The 24224-nt window shown below is 24.9% G+C and overlaps 1 protein-coding gene across 5 annotated transcripts in view; it reads right to left on the reverse strand.

Moving 5' to 3' along the window:
- Positions 1-15370, reverse strand: part of LOC126893600 (myotilin-like) — a 148403-nt gene extending 133033 nt beyond the window's left edge. For all 5 annotated transcript variants that reach the window (XR_007701218.1, XR_007701219.1, XM_050663967.1 and 2 more), the window contains exon 1: positions 15128-15370. The gene's annotated coding sequence lies outside the window, so the exon portion shown is untranslated. The remainder of the gene's footprint in view (positions 1-15127) is intronic.
- Positions 15371-24224: the final 8854 nt, after the last annotated feature.

Consider the following 24224-nt stretch of genomic DNA (forward strand, 5'->3'; position numbering starts at 1 on the left):
GTGCACTAAAAAAATGTTATGTACCTTAATGCGTATAAATTTATATTGGTTAAACTGTTTACTTTAATTGTCAGAGTCAAGGACGAATTTACCGAGTAGAAATTCGAGATATTTCCCAATGGACCCGTGTAACAAAAAAACTAATAACGATAACGATCCTGAGGGCAATCTTTCAAAGCAGTAATTCTCAGTGTTTCACGATATGGAAACAGTCTGAAAAACCTTCCTTCTCTTTTATGAAACATAGCGCATCATTTGCCAAGAAAACATCTATCTCAATTCAAGATAAAGCGTTCGCTTCCGTCATTACTGGGTAACATAGTTAAAACGGTTGGACGATATTTCACTATTATGTATGATTTGTTTTAAACACTAAAAAAATCAAATTAAGTTATTATTACTTTTAAAAAAATTATTTAAATAAATTTAATTAGTTAGAATTGTTACACATAACACCCTTGATTAACATTTTGGTTTTTGTTAATTCCTTAAAAACTTTGAATTTCAATAAATAATTGTAATTAATTAATCAAGTTAAACTTTATTGAAATTGCAATCTACCAAAAGTTATCTCAAACATTTTAAAGTTTATAAAATATCAGTTTTAGTTTTTTTATCGTATCTGATAATAGTTTACAAGGCACTTAGTTGAGACTCGCCAAACTATTTATTCCTTTGAATAACCACCATCAAAGACGTCATTCTGAATTAACCAGCAGAGAATTTTAAACAAATTAATTGCAGCAATCTCCTATTTTCTGCAAATTACTAACTAAACAGAAACATCAATTAAAAATGGAATTATTAATCATAGAACACATTAAGATTTTATATTATCAATTGTCAACCCAGCTCCTGTTACATAATTACGCATTAGAAAGTAATAATAACAATAATACATATGGTTGTTTGTTAAACATGCACACGAATAATTTTTATATTTTTGTAATGTCTGAAATAGTAAACGCAAAAGAATAACAATCATTTACACTTTAACGGTAAAAATGACACAGTAGTTGTTATTTTAACGGTTCCTAACCGCGAAATTCCAGCTGATGTGATCGTTGGCTGTACCAGAATTTTGTACACGACTTTTTTTTGTGAAAAAATAAATTAAAATAATAATGAATTCTACCGACAAACTAAGGACACGAAGTAAAATAATAAAATCACAATGTTTCCCACTTGGCAATCTTTTGCCAAATACGCGTAGACACGGAGAAAATTCGCCGAGTAAAACAAATGACATAAACTAATAAATAAATTTGTGAATGTTTCATACATATCTTCGAACCAATCCTTATAAACCTAAGTAAAGTCGTTTGCACTTTAGGTTACCTTACAATATAATCTATTCCGTGCAAAAGAACATTAAATTGTCATCGGTCTAGTATGGTTGGGTTTCCAACACGAACACCCGTGCGCTGCGCTTACTCATTATTTGATTAAACCGTGATTTACAGACATTAAACTAAGTTCAGGCCTATCATTTTGCTGTACAAAATGTAATGACATGCCGATTGTGATTGTGAAAAATTATACCATTAATTTATTATACTTGTATACACCTTAAAGCTACTATTATTTTGTGTACCGCTATGTAAGGTAAGAAATATGTTTGCATAACTCTGTTTCGGGTAACTTCAGTTGCACCATAGTTTTTTTTTTATACAAAAAAAGCATAAGAGTATACCACTTTTACAAAGCACGTAATTTTTGGGAAATCGTTTTTCCACTACTCGATGAAAATTTATAATACGTCACGCGTAACACAAAAAACTTCCTTCGACCTGTCAGTTACACTCAAAGAAAAAAGGTGACCACTTATTATTGGTTAAAATACTCGTGTTACATGAAATAATGTAAAAATAGACACATGAACTTGTGTTTCGAACGCTTTACATAATTGAAACGTCAAATCACGTCTTTCTTCATTATTCATATTGAATGACTTTTTTATGTGAACAATTTTGATTTTTTTTTTTTTAATTCGATAGTAAAAACAATATTTCTACAGCTATTTTAAATTGTTACATGTCATAAAAAAACTTCATGTGTTCAAAAGTGTATATATGTTATTATACGAAGCTCATAAGGTATTGATTTTACTATGGTGTGTTTATTATTATTTTTTGTGTCTGACACCACTTTTTCTCAGCTCTCATCGGATTGGTTTTTATCAATGATACGTCAAAAAACACAAATTATAAGTAAATTAATAAAATAATATTTTTTATAAAAACTTTAGGTATTTTTGAAAATACGACCATTCATCATGGAAGATTAAAAATGTCAACTTTTATATAATCATAAAACTTAACTTTTGAAAATGTTTCAGACTTACTCAGTGCTTTAAACAATGTTAAAGTAGAGCTTATGTTACATACTGCAAGTTTAAAAAAAGTTTGTCCCGACACCTTAAATTCTATATGTAAAAGGCCCCCGAATTTATTAATTATTTATTATTTTTGTATAAAAATTATCGTTTTTTATGTTGTTATAATTTTTTACTGCAATATGTTTTTAAATGATTTATTCCAATATTTTAGACCAGACGGTATATTTTTTAGAATAGGGAGTACATTATTTAACTCCCCTTTTACAAAAAAATAATAATAAATAATATTTAAATGTTAATTGTAAATATTTTTAAAAAAGATTTTTGCAGATTTTAATGTCAATTCAATAAGCTATTTTGTAATTTTTAAATTTTGAAAAAAAATTTAAAAACCCACAGTGTGAGTGAGACACTGCGAGTTCATAGTTAGTGGGGACGAACATAGATGATATCTGACAATGATTAACATCATAATTATACAAAAAGCTTCGATGCGAATCTGTTAAATTACACAATATTTGCATATTTGTAATTTTACAATATCTGCTTGTTATAGAACATTTCAGCTCTACTGACTATCTCAGGTTGACAATGATAATATAGCTTTTTTGAATATTGAATCAATATTACGTCTAAATATTTAGTTGAAAACTTTTAGCTTCGATGCAAAGCTGAGAAGGTATTCATTTTACTGTGTTTTTTTTTTTGTTATTATTATTTATAAATATGTTTTTTTTTTAAGTATTTTTATGAAAATTGTGACAAACAAAAATTTTTTTACCTGTTTGCACTAATGCTAAAAGTCTTTAAAAAAATATATTGAATTCAATACTGGATTCCTGTAGAGCACAGCAAACACATTACAACGTAAATAAATCACATTATTTGTTGTTCAAAATGAATAATAAATGTAAGTAATGAGCCAACTATAACTAAAACAATATAAACTTTGTATACAGCGGCTGGTCAACAACGATAAAAAGGGTAGACGGGCAGATAGGACGTAGGTGCTTCTGATCCACCCCACCTATACTGTCCAAGATAAAATTTCAAATAAAGCGCATAGCGCGAACAATACTAATGTCATTTATGTTCATCTTAACTTATATTAATTTTATGCAGTTAAACAAATAGTAATAAGTTAAACAATAAATGGTTACTTACTAGTTTTGTATAATTAAACCCATTCTTTTATTTTTGAGTAACCCAACCTACACTATGATAAAGTTTATTTCAATTTCAGTTGATATTTGAAATCCTGCAAAAATTTAGTTATTAAAACTGTATTGGAAGACAAAACTAATTGTGTATACATAATAATTTCTTCTAAATTACTACTACATCACTTGGTTGTTTTTATCATCATGACCGATCTTTATGCTTCCAATGCTGATTTTAACGCATGAAGGAAATCCGAAGAGATTTGTTAATTTGACCTAAACTTAGTATGTTTGTGCACACAAAGTGAAATGAAAACCCAAGTATCTGATTATAATACAACAGAACGCTGGGATGAAATAATCCTAATTTCTCGTTCATTAAACTGATCATAGGTCCCCTATATAAATCGCGGTCTGTTTAATGTTACTACAGTCTGTATATAATTTTATATGTCATTGTACTATGTATATTTATAAATGGGCACATCATTTTTAAACAACCCATATCCGAACACAAAAAAATATTAAAATAACAGTACTTTCAACGTATTTTTTATTTTAAAAAATCATTTATCTCGTTATTTGGGCTATTGACTAAACATTTATATATTTATGGTTTTTTATTGAGTTTATCTTTAATTAAAAATCAACAATATTTTTCACCACATGTTTCAATCAATGTAATTTAAGCATCTACGATATTTTTTCTTTTTAAACACCAAACATTATACTTATGGTTCATTATATTTAATAACATGTTTTATTAAAAATAACTTTGTTTATTTTGGTTGACCTGTAGACTATAACATAATTATTACTAAGAAAAGCTATTTATAAATAATATGACTTGATATTCATGAATTGCATACTACTGGTACAAAGTACAATTTCCATTTATATTATTTTATTATTGTTTAAGTCAAACGTTTAATTAACAATTTATTTTTGTTTTTTTTTCTTGAATTTCCATATTTAAATAATAATTACCCATAAACTTTTTTCTATAATTCATAGTTATAAATTTCACTTAAATACACTAGCCCAATAGGATTGATTTTATTTAAGAATTGAAAATAGGACAGTAACATCGAGTCGGTAATTTCAGGGTGGATCAATGTTTGAAAAACACGCTAACAATACTTAAGACAAGGAACTACACAAGTTAGTTTTAAATAGTTTTTATACTTTTAACCAAGTTATAATGAAATATAACTCGTCGGATCTTTTTGATTTTATAATAATACCTCATTGTTTTATTTCATTTAAACTTTGAGTGATTTTATACATTTACATCTACTGATTTATATACATTATTTTAAACTTGTTTTTTGTTTAATAATACAAAGCAATTCTTTTAACGTGGTCATATGATTTCTCTTATAATATAATTTATTTTTATTTTTGTTAGTTGCATATGTATCTCAATTTGTCCGTTATTCAATAATTTTTTAGTCCATCCAGTTATCCAGTTTTTAGAATTTTAAAATATGAACTATTTATTATATAAATATTTTTATGTACAATTATATTTTATTAATTAGATTGCTATATTTTATTTCATATGACATGTTAGGCAAATTGCTTCAAGAAAAATTTAAATTATTGGATATGAAAAATACATTATTGTACATTATAGCAATCTTTAATGTTTTTTTTTATGATACACTGGAATATCAAAGAGAGTTTTAGAACGATATTTGAGTATTGACGTACTCAAACGTATGAATCAATAGCACAGTCCAATGAACTAAATCAAAGAAATTTATTGAATTTTATTTCTTTTTTTTGTTATGAATGCGAAATAGTTTTATAGGTATAAATCAACATTATACTTTAAAGTATTAAAAAAATACTTAATATTACTTATTTAAGAACGTCAAGATATAAGTTATTTAAAAAAATGTCTATATAATGAATATTATTTAGAAATTTATTTTTAAGCTTAACAAAGCTATAAATTAAAGTCCTATTAAATTCTAAGGAAAGTACTCTAGTATAATAGAGTATATTTAGTATATAGAGTAAATTTAGTTTACAATTAAGTATTGTTTCGAGAAATTCTTAACATGATATGAAATTTAAGATAACCTATGAAAAATAGATAGAAAAAATTGTAATTGAAGATTTAATGTGTTAAAAATTAATGAAATCTATTCTTAGAAGTAATAAAGCNTTGAAGATTTAATGTGTTAAAAATTAATGAAATCTATTCTTAGAAGTAATAAAGCACCCAATAAACTAGAAATATAATAAATGTTTAATTTCGTGTATTTTAACGTCTATTATTTACAAATTTTTTTTTGTTTATTAAGTCTGTAATGTACTCTTGAACTAAACTAAAAACAAAATATAAATCAAGTACTATGTATTGAAATATTTAAGGAAAAAAAGTTTTTTGTTAAATTTAGATAAATATGAAAAAATATTACTATAAATAATAAAAATAATAATAGTAATAATTAAAAAAATTAAATTGAAAAACGGATAATCAGACTATTATGCTAATTAAAATACACTATTTCCTGGAAAATATTTTAAATAAAAAAAAACAATCATTACGTCTATGAACACCATACTGTTTTGATGACTAGAATATTAATTTAAAACAAGTTTAATTAAATAAAATAACAAATACGTACATATTACAATGATAAATATAAAGAAGTGAGCTAAGGATCCTTCAGTTTTTATGAAGGATTTTTTGACGGGAAGGATGATAATGAACTTTTTATGTTTCTTCTGTCAATAAATAATTCATGTATAGTGTACATAGTTAAAAAAAAATATTAAGTTTTAAAAATATGATTTATCGAATATTTAAATTAATTGATACTTATAATTTTATAATAATCGAGAATTCAACTATTCTTTTAATATTTATTCTAATTGTACAATAAAATAAATAAGTATAATAGTGAAATCAAATTAATCATGTTCTTCATATTCATTGATAATGTTATTTTTTGTTTGTTCTAATATATACAGGGTGATCCATTTAACATTGACCAGCAAATATCTCAAAAACTATTTATTATTTTAATAATTTTTTTTTTTAATTATTTTAGTTACATAAAACTCTACATTTATCCATGATCAGATAATTTTTAGGTTCATCCCTTATGCCTTAAAAGGGTACCAACTTTTTTTTTTCAAATGGAAACATATATTTTTAGTTAGATATATTGATAGAGTTTTTTTTTTTATAATTTTTAGCGTTTGAATTTTTCATTTAAGTCGATTAGTTTGCATGTTATTTAACTTTAAAGTTTTGATTTTTTTTACCTATATATATGTATAAAACGGGTAGACTTGTAATACAGGTAGTTAATTGCAGCGGTTATGATGGCTCGTAAAGACACATATTAGATAAGATAAGATATTTGCTGGTCAATGTTAAATGGATCACTCTGTATATTTGATTTATAAAGATGCTATTTACTCTGAAGTTTATACATGAATTATATTTTTGAATCGTATAAACTTAAATATAAAATTTTAATACTTATTAACTTAAAGATTGGGTTTTTATATCTTTATAAATTACAGTTTTCATAAAATAATATCTTAACAAAATAATTTTGCCATTCAAGAGTTTTTGTGTTTAAGTTCTTAGAGTAATCCCACTTGCAAAAAATTTTCTCTTTTATTTATTTTTATTTTTATCACATTGTATTGTTCCATCCATTATTTTGAGGTTCGTTATATAAATAATACATTAGTATTAAATTTTCCGTTAGTTTTATTGAACTATCATTCAAAATAAAAATTAATTCATATATATTAATGAATTTATTCACACATAAATGACAAATTTAAAATTTTGAACATAGTACACAATTATTTGTTACGATAAAATAAAAATTATTTTTAAACAAATAAAGTTGTCAGATTTGATAAAATGTTCTTATACATAAATCATACAAAATAATATAATAATGTAACAATGTAATATTACATTACATACTATGGAGGCCGTTTATAAAGTTTAAATGATTTAGGTATTTTTAAAAGGAAAATTTATTTGTTTGTTAACAACGTATAAATTTTGATTTTGTGTATGATAAAACAGTGAAAAACTTATTAGCTTATTTCCCACTCTTTCTTATATCGGATTTTTTAAAGGTCAAAGCAATGGACGTTTTCGTTAAAAACTTAAAGTTGACATTTTGCAAAATGCAAACATGAACTTTATTAAAAAGAAAAACTATTGGAGAAAGAAAAACTTAAAAAAACTAAAATCAACGTTAAAGTTTTGTGATTTTATTTTATTATTTATTGAGTTGAATACTACTTAGTTTTAAACAATATTGGACGAATTGTCATCTTTATTATATCAAATAATTCATTTATTGAATAAAATTTATTATTTATCGAACAAAATCATATTTTTAAAAATTAAATTTTTAAAACAGTTACAAATTACTTTTGCGACTTAATTTAAAACGAAATTAATAACCAATAAATACATTTTATCTTGTTTTTAATCATTTTGATTATTTTTTATATCTGTCTAAGACAAAGGACGAGATAGACTATGATGTTATGTTGATAGTCAAATTATGCTCGACTGACACTCTAGTTCTAGGAATTATATTTCTCGTTCTATCGAGAGTATCGAAAAACCATCGTTATAATAACTTAAGATGAGTAATTTTAAGGTATAATCAGAAGTGTTGGACACAAGTATTTCAATTAAACAATGGAAGTAAAAAAGTTCAAGGTGCAAGCCAATAGTACTTGAGTCAGGTAAGGAGAGAAAAAAATGAAGGTAAAGACGTCAAAAATGAATAAACTCTTGAAATAAGGTTGAGAGTCAGATAGCGACAACCGAGTACTGAGATTGCGTTTTGACAATAAATCTCTACGTGCATACTAGAGTAAGTTGACCACGAAGATCAGATCCATTGGTTTCAAAAGTGCTTAAATGATTAAGTAGTTTCATTTTTTTATTTAATTGCTAATTCATTAGTCGCCAACAGCGAAAGTAATGCCTTAATTTATTATTATACTCTCTACAATTATAATTGTATAGAGTAATTGTAATTGTAATCCCAATATTTTTTTAAGAATTGTTAAAAAAATATGGAAGATACAAGGCCATGACATATCTAATTGATTTTAACTGTATAACTTAGTATACAAAAATAACTTAAAAGTCTTTATAAATGAATTTTTTTAAATAAAATTGAAACAATATTATATTTGTTATATTCATTACAACATAAAATGTATTTATATAAGACGAGACGCACCTTTGGACAAGAGTACAGAAATGTACTCTTCATATTTTGTTTCATATTTTTACAATACACGTAATATCATTGAATAGTCTCCTATTTCATCATTAATTATAGAATCATCGTTTGAGTATATATACAAGATAGTCCAGCACTCACTGACAACTTAAATAACTTTTGATTCAGTTAATATTTTTTGCTAAATTTTTTTTTTTTTTTAATTTAATATACTTAAGGACTATAATAATTATGTAATAAATATCATATTTATAATTATATACAAATATTAGAACTTTAAACATTTACGAGAAATGTTAAAAAAAAAATACAAAATACCATTTTTTAGAATAAATTTTAAGAGATAATTTGGTAAAAAAATTGCTCATTAATGTTTTGTAATTAATTTTCTGTAACATTTTAAATTTTGTAAAAATTCGAATTTTTCTGTATTTATTCTACGGTATAAAACTTTGGTTATGTTTAATAAAAAAGGACAGAAGTAAACACAATCTTTTCACACAAATATATTATGTGTATAGATTTTTCCATGATCGGCTTTAATTTAAATAAAAACGCGAACAATACTTATTCTAACTACAATTAGAATTTATTTATCACGAGTCAAGATATAATGTATACTGAGTATAAGGTCTATTATATTTACAAACTTGGTATTAATACGATGATGAAAAATTTGATAACGCAATTATTACTAATCTCTCTCATTAAAAAAGCGTAAGTAATTTTCATGGAAAAAGTTACACGCCTCCAAATTATAATAATCATGAAAAAATAGCGTTTTGTCCTGTCCTTTTCTCAAGACGTATTTCAATGTTTAATACCGTAAAATAATACATGAAAATTCAAATTTTCACAAACTTTAAAATGCTACAGAATATTTACTACTGAATTTTAATAAGATATTTTTTTACCAAATTTTTGTTTAAATCTACTCTTTAAAATAGCTATATTACATTTTTTTTTTTACATTTTATTTTAAATTTAAAAATAATTAATATTTTTAATAAAATTTAAACAAATGAATTATTGAGATATAATTATAGCCTAACGTATAACTATTATTTAAAAAAAAAATTAGCTGCCCACCCTGTATAATTATGGTTACACATGTAGAGTTTAAAAATTGTATGAATTATATTGGACGTTCATTAACATATCAAATAGATCTTTTTGACTGAAGTTCCAATTATTAGATTCGTACTTAAGAGAAAAATATTATCTTTGGACATGAAATATTATTAAATTTCCAACAATTAAGTTTGATAAAACCTAATTCTAACATTGTTTTTTTTTTTTGTAGATATTATGAAAACGACTGTGAAATGTTGATAATTTAATAAGGCGTTTTCTATATCATTAATGGATTCTACTATTTTTGTAGTATAAATGTTATTTATTTTATAATTAAAATTTTTTCACGACAGCGAGTAAAATTACAGAACATTTATTTTAAATAATTTTAGTTTGTTTAAATCCCATCAATCATTATAATTATTCAAATCTCCTTGAAGTAATTTACAATAATTTATACAATTATTTGGTAAATAAAATTTAAAGTTAACAGCAAAGATGAAAATTTCACAAAAATGATCAAATCATTCATAATAAAAAGAAATAACAATGAAGATATATGGCCACCTTAGGTAACTTCTAAAAACTAAATAACACCCCTTTGATATTACTTTTTTGGAACGGCCAGTAAAAAAATATAAAAACCAGAAAAGAAGAGAGTTACAGGGACCATTTTTTTAAATTTTGACAACAAAATAGAGTGATCAAAAGTGTGAAAAGGTTTTTGTAAGTCTGTATAAATAACTTGTATTCGACCGCCTTTTTCAATGACATTATTGAACGACCATTGTGGAAAATTTTTCTTAATAACTACAATAAGAATAATTTATGACGCATTGAAACATATTATTGTTGCCCCTAGTATTACAAAAACCAAATTAGTGATGAAATTTCTATTTTTAATCTAAATCTTTAAATAATTTAAAAAAACATAAGCACTAATAAATGAAAAAATAATTTATATTGAAAATATATATATTATATAAAATAAAAACAATAAAATATATAGAAATTTTTTTAGGTAATTAGATTTTATTATTTACAGTTTATTCATCAATACTTTATACATTAATATCAAATATTAACTTTTTAATAAAAGTTAGCAAAAATTGTGTACCCAACTAGTAGCTAAAAGTTAAAGTATAATAAAAATTATAATTTTAAAATACTTTTAATTTCCAATGAAAGAAAAATATGAAAAAGATAACAGTTAAAATAATTTAAAATTACTTCAAAACCTTTGCCCAAACAAAGATAAAAAAAGAAAAATTTCTTGAAGAAAATTTAAATTCTGATACATTATCGCTATAAACAGACGCTTTTATCTTCATATTGTATTTTCCTCATAATAAAATCACATTATAAATATTATTAATATTAACTACTGTACATTTTTTTGTTAGTGTTAGATAATAATCTTTATAGTTGATGATTAACCAACAAAAAATATATATATATATATATATATATGAAAAGTATTTTTATATATATTCAATTAATCATGATCTCGATTTCAAACTATATTCGTAAAATTTCACCTGTCAAAATATAAAAAACTTACTATTTTATTTTCGATGAACAGATCATGTATAAAATGAACGAGGCATTAAAATAATTACAATCATAACACATAACTTCCAAATCAGATGAGAAAAATATTTTGTCAAATATTTGGTGAAATATTTTTTATAAATATTTGGTGAAATATTTTTTATAAATATTTCAAAGAGATATTTTTTTTTAAGTAATTGTAGAAACATCTCATAAAATAATCTCATTTTGTACTTAAATAAATTTTCCTTCAAAACAAAATCAAAGCGAATATTTATACTCGTTTTCTTTAATGGGTTTTTTAATCGTAATAATTTCTGAGACCTGTAGCTCATAGCTAAATTAAAAATGTATTCCTTTGAGCTTATGTGTTAATAAATATTTAAACGCGATGAAAAATAATACTACTGAATGAACTATAAATGAAATATATATAATGTCCTTTTCACCAAAATTACTATGAAGTTATAAATTACTAGACCTTGAATATCTACTAATAAACCCTATAATTGACCTTATTTATTATTTACTCATAGTTTAAAACTAAATTTAAACTTATATAAATATTTTTTTGAACCGCCTTAGTTTTTTTAATAGACAAAAGTATTTTAAGTTTGAACTTTATATTTTCGTTTACAATCAATATTTCAAATAGATTCTAACTAAATATTAATAAGGGTGAATGGAATACTATACATGTATCTTATTTATTTTTTTTTTTTTGACCTAAAAATAACTATTCGTGCTTAAAAAGTTCAGTTAAACGTATACAGCCCTCACATTGAACTTTCATTAAAATATTATATGGATTTATATATGCGTAATTTTAACTAAAAATTGAATAAAAAGATTCTTTTGCTAAACTTATAATATTTTTCAATATAGTTAAAAATAATAATCTGACTAAAATTAATAGTTGTACTTACAATTTCGTATATGCCCGTAAAAAATTTATTCATAAAAATTACTTTCAAAGTTTTGGATTTTTAATGTTTTATGTCTAATTATATTTTACTTTGTTGGCAAATTTCTTATTACAAAGTTAATTAATTTGATATTGTTTGTTTATAAAGAATTTGTTTCAGGTAGAACAATACGGTTTTGTTGCATGATAATTTGCAAAACTTCATTATATAAGACGAAATATTAAAATTTTGAATATTATATTTTGTTATACAAATTTACAGTTTTTAAATGATTATATTACATAAAGGAAAATAGGGTAATGATGTGCACTTCATATAATGAGGTGTTAAACTAATGATACCCAGACAGCAATTATAAAAATATTATTAGAACATTATTTAAATAAAAAATGCTGTCATTTAATAAAAAATTATTTGAAATTATAATAAAAATAAAAATTTCAAAGAATGATTTATAATTTTCCTTCATCCCAAATCAAGCAACGTCTAGTAATTTTTAAAACTCAAAAAAGGACTGGTTAATCAGACTACTTATTTTCTTGAGAGTTTTTATGTTGGTCTATCTCATCAAATATATCTAAATTTAGAAATTGCAGTCTCCAAACTGTAAGCTAACATTTAATTGAATATATAAAAATAAATCGTATCTTACAGTATTCATTTTTCCTTGTATTTTGACACCTAATTATTTAGAACACCATTTTACAAATTTAAGATATTATATTCCTTTTTATGGTTATTGTAAGTGGCGGCTCATGGGTGCTGGTAGTGCGACATTTTAATATAATACCGGTAGTCATAGCATAAAAAATTGTCAAATTAAATATAATAAAATAAAATACAATACACAAATTATTATTTTTAAGGTCGCAGTAGAAAATAGAAATGAAAATAATAATAGCGATTATACTAAAATAGCAACCGATAACGCAAGCAGTTAATTCAAAAAATAAATTACTCAATATAGTAATATACTAATATTTTACCGTATGCACAACGGTCGTCCAAAACGCGTACATAAGATTGCAGCTGAACCGCACCCGCACGCACACAATTGCAGCACCTCCCTTATAATATAAGTTTTAAAATATTGTATAAAATATATAAATATATAAATATATACATATATAAAATATTATATAAATATACAATTATTTTATTCTTTTAATTAATTTTAGTAGGGGGTGCCCATCGTACCGTCGTCCAAGCCACGAGCCGTCACTAGTTATGGCTATTTCAAAAAAATTTTTAGTATTATATCGGTACTACATATTTATTGTCAATTTGACATTATGGATATCTTCAAGAATATTTGTTTTATTGGTCGTTTACACAAGAAAAGGTAGTTAAATAAATAGATAATTAATATTTTTAGTAAAATATTGAATGAAGATCCCGATCTTTAATACATTGAAAAATAATCATGTAAATCAAATTTTTTTTTTGTCTCATATACAAAATAAATATACATATTTATTTATACCTAACATATTTATGTGTTAGTATATCTTAAAATGACATAAAATAAAATGCATGTGTTTTTTAATATTATTGATTCATGCTTTTCAATTATTAAAAATGATAACGTATTTAAAATTATTTGAAATAGTTATTGTTACTAAAATAATTCAAACAGACTTTTAAATAGTTTAAACATAGTTTGTATAATCTACTATATTAAATCACATTTTGTATCTTCAACGACAAAATATCCCTTGAGGCATTCTTGAAATACCTAAATATGATGTTGATGGTTTGCTAACTGAGTTTGTACAATGAACTCAGGTACATTAAATTATAAACAATATTATAATGTCAAGTACGAAATACTTATAACTAAGCAGATCTCATTTGTATTATAATTATTGACTTCAATTCTTGACACATAGTAATTGATTTATCATTGACCACTAAATTTATTTTCAAATAATAATAGTTATTCTTTTTCTTTCATTATATTTAAGTAAGATTATTTTATCGGTTTAAAAATGATTAAATATGTTTCAAGTCTATTCCTTACAAGAGTGTTAACTTTATTTAATTGGTAATAAACATCATATTTTAATAAATTAAATGCTAAAAAATGATCAAACTAAGGAAATAACTGGTCATCAACTACTTTTGAACCAATATTATACGCAGATTTTTATATCTGGGTGACAATAGGAGTACGAGTGATGCATAATGATAAAAATACCATAACCCGAACCTCACCTCTAGTAAACATAAATAAAATTTTTGTTTGTTATAAAATTATTTTAGGTAAAAAAAAACCTGTAAATAAACTTATCTGTAAAATTATAAATAAATTTTTAATTTAATAATAAATAAACTTACAATTAAATTTAATAATAAAAAAGCATTTAAGTTGTAAAATTAAATGAAGTCTGTAATGGTTTATACAGAATTTTGTCATAGTATTTAGTGTTTAAAGAAAAGTGAGTTAACTAAACACTTCCAGTTTTTAGAATATTCAAGATAAGTAAGACACGTGTTATAAAAGCCCGAAATTCATTTATAAGAAAATAAAAGTATTTATTATGTACATTAATTTCTGACATTATAAATCACAAGTATGTTAACAAAAATGTTTTTAAAAGGGTTACAAACACAGAATAACATCGATTTTTAACATTCGGCTATTACTCATTTCAATTCAAATAAAAATTAATATACTCCATTTTTAGTATGTTTATTAATTTTATTTCCATATATTTTTACTAAAGTAATCACTTATAGTTATATATTCTCCTTTTTTTACAACATTGATAATTATTTTAATTTTGTACGATTAAAATTTTTTTTATAAGAAATAAAATTTACCTGTGTCGAAATTTGAAATTTTTAAGTGCAATTGGTTATTGTGGTAAATAGTCGAATGTTTTTTACTGAACATTTGCAACTAGATATGTAAATAACAAGTTACAGTTTTCATAAAAATGAACACTCAATAACTCTAAGGACATTTTTGGAAAAAATTATACTCGTAATGTATGAATTTTGATCAACTTTGACGATGTCACTACTTGACCCGATCGGACGTCAAGCAAACGCTTCGGAACACGAACCACAACTGATTATGTCAGCACTCTCTGACTACTAGCGATTCTCTTTTCAACCCCTCGGCACCAACATCCTCATCCACTAGGTGGTTGTGCTTATAGCCATTTACGCTAGTCATGTTGGTTTCTATCTATTCAGCTGCCCAGATGGGTATTTCTTCATTCCTATATTCTTATACTGACCTAAGGGAAATCATTCTTAGAAGAATTTTTACAATGTCGGGGTACAATTAATCATTTAGATTTTTCATTATATTTAATTAATTTTTTTTACAGTTGCATTTAGCTCAATAATTTTATAGTTTCTTTATTTTAATTAACTCGACAGTTAATTAAATATTTTTATAATAAATACCAATATGCGTCATAAAAATTAATTTTAATATTAATTGTAAACTTTTTTTTAGTTTGTTATAATTTTTCATAACTAAACAGCCTGAAGAACATTTAAAATCTTGATTTTAACGGACACGTATTGTAAAAATCATAAAAGCATTGTAATGTAACTCGTGTATACTTAATCAGAATAACTTGTTAACTTGATAAACGAGTGCTAGTATCAGTAGTGAAAAAATAAATGTGATGCTAGTACAAATCTAGGTAAACGATGAGACATTATCGTTTAAAGTCATTCCTCGGCTATCTGAGAGAACAATTTACTACCGGATTTCAAAACTAGTAAAAATGTTTTTTTCAGAGTAACTAGGTGATTTTAGTAGTTCAATTCTTTATATCACACTAAGGAGAATTATAGTATGGCTAAATTTTTATAAAAATATCATTACATTTAAGATTTTAGAAAGAAACTTTAAAATAAAATACAACAAAATATATTTAAAATTTAATCATGAATTAATATTTGTATTTCTTTATTTTCATTTGTGTAAAAGTACAAAGCGAAGTAATGTTAACTGGCACGCATATGATTAATTATTCACCTGATATACTTTACGCGAGTCTCAAGTATTTTTAGAGGTCCGGATAGTAATTGTCATTTGACAATTGGCATCTAATTACTAGTAATAAAATATTTGAATACTTATCCAAGTCTAATCATACGCTTTGTAAAAAAATTTTTATTAATTTGGACATTTAAACAAATACGTCTATATTCTATAAAACTTTGATTAGTATATTTTTATCAATTTACACACACGTAAATGAATACCATATCGTTCCCCTACGAAAAATCTTATGATGAATTTTAGCATAAAATTTATGCACGTACTAATTAAATAATTTAACTTATACAACGTTTATAATTACATATATATTTAAATATCAATAGATTTATGACCAAATAGTGTCACAAAGGGCAATATTAAATACCCATAGGTCATAGTAGTACGCAAATCATAAGGTATGCATTTGTACATATGTTGTATAAATCTTAAAATGCGCACAATTTATTAGGCATAATAGGATTTCCCAATAAACAATGAATTATGGCCAATGAAACAAAGTTAGCCGCTCAGAGGATCGTTAACATCCCAATAGGGTAATTAAACATTGAACACCAAGAAACCTTAACTATCCTATTAGATTTTGTAAACATCGCTACAGTAAAAACTTTAAGCACATTAAAATTAACTACTAAAAACGTGAATTTGATGCAAAACTTTTGCAATGATAAAATAAATGATTGCATATCTTGTATTTTTGATTTGTTTAAAACTTTGAAATCGACTATGAGATTACTTATAAATATCACTTATTTAATAATATAACGAATAAAAATCTATTAACATTAACTTATCCTCTTTGATATTTGACAAGATAAAAAATATACAACCAAAATACAAAATTTCCTTTTAAATAATATACATCATCACATTTATTTTGATATGCAGTATTTATTAATATCAATTAGTACAACAAATTTAATCTTCATTTACATGTACTTTTTGTCCAGCAAATGATTTTTAAACAAGGATAAATAATTGTTGAATAAAGGATGTTTTACATCCTCTTTTAGAAACTATCGTAACTCAAAACTTTAAAATATAAGTTAATACTCATCTACCTTTTTAACTAAAGATAGAAGATTCAAATATGAGAATTGAGAGGTGTTGTATAAAAGTGAGTTACTTCCATTCGAGTGTCATAAGTAATATAATTATTAACTAGTGGTAAATTGAAATCTTAACTAGTTGTCCTTTGTTCTTGGAATGACTTCAGTGACAGTATTGAGTAATGATTGATAAATAAAATAACACAAATTTGATTTTTAGTTTACAAGTTTAACACGTAAAAATTCCGACCATAATGATCACGATTTTTACGTAACGATTTTGAGTGCGCGATTAGTACAAACTGTATGAAATAGCTCTGCCTATTATATTTTTTATCCGCAAAANATTGATAAATAAAATAACACAAATTTGATTTTTAGTTTACAAGTTTAACACGTAAAAATTCCGACCATAATGATCACGATTTTACATAACGATTTTGAGTGCGCGATTAGTACAGACTGTATGGAATAGCTCTGCCTATAATATTTTTTATCCCCAAATTCATCATATAAAATGTATAAACGATTACAGATGAATAGTATAAAAATCATTTTTACATTTTATAAAACGTTGACAAACTTTTTAAACTTAAGATTGGGATTGACAAATTAGATTAAAGAAAAAAGAAAATGACAAGTATAATTCATAGATTTCTTCTTGGTAAAGAGTGATTTTAAAAGTGACTAATAATTGATTTATGGCTGAAACGTGTGTAATATAACGTGATAAAACAATATGCGATTGTTAAGTATTTCTCTGAAGTATTTATTTATTAAAATGTTTTGGTTAAATGGAATCGTGTTTTTCTAAGAATATGAATATAATGTATAAATAGAAATTTTGATTATCTTAAACGAAATAGTTAAATAAAAGACCAGTATTGTGGAAACAAACAAGGAAGCCCACTGTTGTAACATAATATGGCCGTAACAACTACATTAGGACAGCACGCGTCTTGTCTTGATGTTTGGGTGTCGAGATTCGTTTTATAAGTTTTCTCGTATTTAAATACCACATATTTGTATAGAAAAATATAAAACTCGTAAGTATATGAAAAAATTAAAAAATATCAAACTCTACACTATACGTTACGTATTCTATATCGTCTTCGCATCTTCTCATTTCACCTACCTTGTGTTCTCCTATTTCAAATTCGTACTCTATATACTCTGTCTTGCTCCTACTTATTCTTAATTCCTTTCCTTCAAGAGCTGATCTCACACCTCTGACCTTAGATTATTTACCCCAATTATAATACTATGTCGTCAGCGAACAATATGCACCACGGTGCAATAAGTAATATTAATAATACAATTCAAAAAGAATCTTATAAAAAATATAAGGAATTTGTGATATCAAGAAAACTTTTTAGAATAGTAGAAAACTGAGAGGCAGGGGCGCCGGAACTATTTTTTACACAGGAGGGGGGGTTTAATAACTAAAACTCGGTCCCCTTGATTGTTACTAAGCTAAAAAGTGAATGAAGCTATTTTTTTGTGGATTTTGGTGATCCTATAAAAAAAATCAGGTAATTTATAAATTTTATTCTTAATCTTATTATATAATAGAATAAGAAAAAAAACGCTTTACTGGGAAAATTACTTGGCTTGCTCGGATTTTCAAAATTTTTTTTTTAACGAAAGTACTCAGTCACCAGACTACGGGAAAATTATTGGTGAAGGTCGGAAAATTTTTGCCGCTCGCGTTTTAAAATTTCGACTGTTTTTGAGAAAAACGCTTGCTGTCGCTATCGTTTTACGACTTAAGGTTTGAAATTATCACCAGACTCGCCCAATGACATTCCTGAGATATGATAAAAAAATCAATTCAATCCGTTCAATTAACACTGTTTTACGAGCTTTTTTTTTTAAGTCCACGCGCATAGTTTTAAAATGCGCATCGACTCATTTCTGTGCACATGTTTATTCTGAACATTTAATATATGGTGTTATATGTATTTTTATCAAGACACTATTTTGCATTTGCACATAAAGGAATATGTATGTTATATGTTATGTATAAATTTCAAGACTGTTATAATTATATAATTTTGTACTTTCATTATCAAAACAGTACATTATAAATAAACTTATTGCTATGAGTTTATGAGTTTATCGTTTAAATTGGGATCCATCTATGACAACTATGCTGTCCAATGTCAAATCATAGTTATCAGTATTTTTATCAAAATTAAATTTTTTACATAGTCCCGCGAATAATAATAACCTGATGAACTATTTTGTAACTTTTCTATAATAACAACTCAATTATTATAATTAGAATATTAATAATTTTTGTACATACGAGAGGTGTATTTAAGGGGCATATGGGCCTCCNTTAATAATTTTTGTATATACGAGAGGTGTATTTAAGGGCCATATCTCTTGAACTAACGCTATCAAATTTTTTTAGGCAACTTCTAAGGAATAAGTAGCTAATGTCTTTTTTTTTTATCATCACTTTGATTTTTAGAAAAAAAAATTCTACAGCATGTTTAATAAAGTGAAAAAATAATTAATATCCTCCTAAATAATTTTTGAATACGCCTAAGAGGAACACTTTATTAACAAACGTCAACCTTATATTCAATACATTTTAATATATTCTTTTTTTAAATTTTCCTGATTTTAATATAAACATTTTTAATATGTTTTTGCTACACTTAGTCTGATGTAATATTTTTTCTGTAAAACATTTATTGTGCCAGGCGTTGCCGGATACTCCTACCAGAATCAGTGGCCTACTTATGATGACGGCCCAAAGAGGCTTACGCGCCGAAGTCGCGCAAGGCTCGTAGGGCCCCGGATCTAGGGTGGAGCCCCAGCTAGGCGGAACCTGGTAATACATATTATTCTTATTATATAATTAATAAGTATTGATAATATAATAAAATATAGTTAATAGATTAATTACATTTTTTTTCTTACCACAATAAATAAAAAAAAAACCCTATCATTAACTTTAAAAACTGTTTAGTTCAATTTATGGGACATTCAATATCAATCTTTTTTAGCAGAATAATTTAACTAAATTAAAAAATATATAAATAAAATACTGAAAAATGAACAAATTTAATCTTTGGTGAAAATTTTATTTTAGAAATAAAATTCTTAAAAAAAAATATTGGGCTACTCATAAAAACTGAAACGAATAGAAATAATTTTTAGTAGTGATGGGAAATAACGAATAGTAACTATTGAACTATTCGATATTCATTCAAAAAATAATTCGAATAGTTAAAATATTCGATAGTTACACAATATATTTGAATAGTTTTAAAAACTATTCGGTTGTATAAACACAATTCGAATACTATTCGATAGTTTAAAATATTCGAAAATGCCCATCACTAATTTTTAGCTTCTATGAGAAGATGATAAGGTTTTAATTTTACCATTATGTGTTTTTTTTCTGTTGTCACTTTGCCACAAATCATATTTAGTTTTAGACATTGCCCATAAAATAGAAAAAATTTCCCTCGTTCCTTGTAAATGGCGCAAATCCAGCAAAAAATTACGGTTCTTAAAATCTGTATATTTTGACATTTTTTTCAGTTTTTTTTCTTAAAACTGCTATAACTTTTTGAAATATGAGAAAATTAACATAATTTTTTTTTAAATTGAAACCTAAGATATTTCTCTTTCATTTGATATTCACAGGGGGGGATTTAAAATAGCAACTTTTTTACAAAAACTAACTTTTGAAAATTTTCCGGGAACACTGCGTCTTTTAAATATATGTTAAAAGAATGCTTATTGTATGTACCTGATGTTCAAAAAAAAAATTTTACCGACGACCTATTTTCTATGTGCAAATAGCAAAAGTAGAACAAAAAATAAGAGTTAATTTTGTTTTTGGAATAATCCACCAACTTCTTAAAATTAAAAACTATCTACAGATTTTCATTGAAGAATTTTTAATGATAGTGATTTTGATCACTATTAGATATCATCTATACTTGTCCTAACTATGCCACGATTTCACTGTGCTACCGTTTTTTAATATTCAATTTGAATTAGTCAAATTTATTAACACTTTTTAATCGCAAAATTTGAATAGCTAAATAATTAAGTGTGATAGTGTTATATTAATTTCCAGCTTCATTGTAATTTTTTTTTTGTCAAATTTTATTGAGGGGACTTAATGATACTTTTGCCCCTCCCCCCCTCGTATTTTGACTAAGAAGGCAAATGACACCCCCTATCACCGCTGAGAGGTAAAAATTAACACGTTATTTTAAAATAAAAATTATTTAAAAATCATAAGTTACGTAGGTAGATTTGTTTTAAACAGATATAATTTCAAATTGATAAAAAAAATCGTATCTAAATAATAATTTTTATTGAAAATTACATTCTTAAAAATTTTAGCGGGTTGGGAATTTAAATTGTTGTAATGTATTTCGGTCTCAGAGTGGACTATATAATAAGTTTTAGCTATTTATTTAATAAGAACGAGATAAAACTTACAATTTTTAACTTAGTTTATAATACTTTATTTTGTATACACATGTTGGCGTGCGCGTCATGCCGTTCTTTACGATGACGAGTTCATCGCTCGACTACTATAAATACAATACAAGAAACGGGTACGCATCGGACAAACGCGCTTATCTTATACTATAATAACATACAAAAGAAAATATGGATCGAACATATTGTATAAATGTTATAATTTTTTTTATTAAGTATGAATAGATCATAAGAGTATTATAAAATCGTTATGTTAAATTTATGAGATTATAAACTCGTGGATTTCAAAGCGTCTAGTTAGGCGTCACTTATATTAAACCAAAAAGAAAAGAAGAAGGTTAAGTTAATGGTAAGAATAATTATTATTCTTACCATTAATTTAACCTTCTTCTTTACTATTATAGTAAAATAAAAAGGGATATAATAATTTAATATCAAAAATAGTGAGAAAGTATAAAATGACGAGAGATTAATAAATGTTTAAATGGAATAAAATTGTGGAATGGGTAAATATTGGTGGTTGAATAATATTTAATTAATGATGTTAAATATCCCTTACATAAATGTATAATTTATCTTAATGGTTTATTACGCGATAGATTTGTTTGTGGTTTGAAAGCATAAATAAAATGTTTACTTACTTTACATTCTGTATAACACAACGATAATTTAAACAATACAACTTTAATATTAAATTTCACACTATGTTTTACGCATTATGTACTACGCTCTGTATAGTCAATATGACTTTTTAGAAAAATGATTTAATTTTAAATAATACAAGATCGTTACAAAAAATCTAAGACTGCTCTTTTTATATGTAAAAGATTTTATACACTGTATTTTTATTATAAATATAATTTAATAATGTACCCTTATTCCATTTCAATAATTTGTGGAATATCCTTTTGAGAGAGTATATTTTATTTATAGTTCGGTACCTATATTTTTTAAAGCTTCCTCTGGCCTGGCTAAAACAAGATTCAAAAATATTTATATTAATGTAAACATTTTATTAAGGCGGTATTTTGATGACCCAATGTGTCCCATAACAGTTGTCTTGAAAGTATCTCGCAGAATAATCACCAAGACAAAAATTAAATACTAAAAATATATTCGTGAATTTCTTTACATCGCGTCTGCCGGTGCAATGTTCGTTAAAACAAAGACATTAAGCTCAAAGATTAGCTACCTAAAACATATTGTTCATTTTTGAAAAGTTACGGCATTTTTAAGAAAAAAAAAACCCAGCACAGGGGGATCGCGGCACAGTGGTGACGTAGCATAGTTGGATCAAGTATTATGATATCTGCCAGTGATTAAAATCACTATCAAAAAAAACGCTTCGATGCAAATCTTTAGATAGTGTTTAATTTTAAAAAATTGGTGGATTATACCAAAAGCAACATGATCTGCTAGTTTGTTATTAATATCCTGATTCAGATAAAGTATGTCGAATGAAAAAGGGATTATTAAAAAATATTATTCCTCATAAAAAAATTATGTTGATCCATACACTTTTCAATAAGTTATATCATTATAAAGTTAAAAATGTAAAAACTAAAATCGAGAATTTTCACACAATAATAGCATTTGGTAGCTATTTCCACCGTGAAGATAAAATAAAGTCCGAATTTTTTTTTTTTCATAATAAAGTAAATTACATTAGCTTTAATTTAAGATATATATAAAAGTGTCAGACTTTCCGGAACACTTTCAAAATTTAAGTTGAAAAAGTAAATTTTTTGTGAAAAAGTTGTCATTTTAAATCCCCCCCTGTGAGCAGGTAAAGGGTCAGATATAAAAAAAATATATACTAAATGATAGGTAAGGACATCATGCATCTATAAAAAGAAAATTATATTGATCCATACATCTTTCAAAAAGTTATAGCATTATAAAGTTAAAAATATAAAAAAGAATTTTTTTACAAAAATCGTATTTTTTTTATAAACTTTGATGTCTGTTTTCACCATGAAGATAAAATAAAATCCGAAATTTTTTTTTACCATTATAAAGTATATTACATTAGCTTTAATTTAAGATATATATAAAAGTGTCAGACCTTCCGGAACACTTTCAAAAGTTAAGTTGAAAAAGTTCTACTTTCTATATGCATTTTTATGTTGTGAATCCCCCCTGTATTAAGGGAAATGGTCTGATTTGAAAAAAAGTATATCGAATGAAAGATCTATATAAATACTACTTCTCATAAAAAAATTGTAATGATCCATACATTTTTCAAAAAGTTATAGCATAATAAAGTTAAAAATGTAAAATACAAAATCAAAAATTTTCATACAAAAATAGCATTCGGTAGCCATTTTCACCCTGAAGATAAAATAAAGTCCGAAATTTTTTTTCTGCATAA

Source organism: Daktulosphaira vitifoliae, unplaced genomic scaffold (genome assembly GCF_025091365.1).
Source record: "Daktulosphaira vitifoliae isolate Bord-2020 unplaced genomic scaffold, ASM2509136v1 Scaffold_1, whole genome shotgun sequence".
Classification (NCBI taxonomy): Eukaryota; Metazoa; Arthropoda; class Insecta; order Hemiptera; family Phylloxeridae; genus Daktulosphaira; species Daktulosphaira vitifoliae.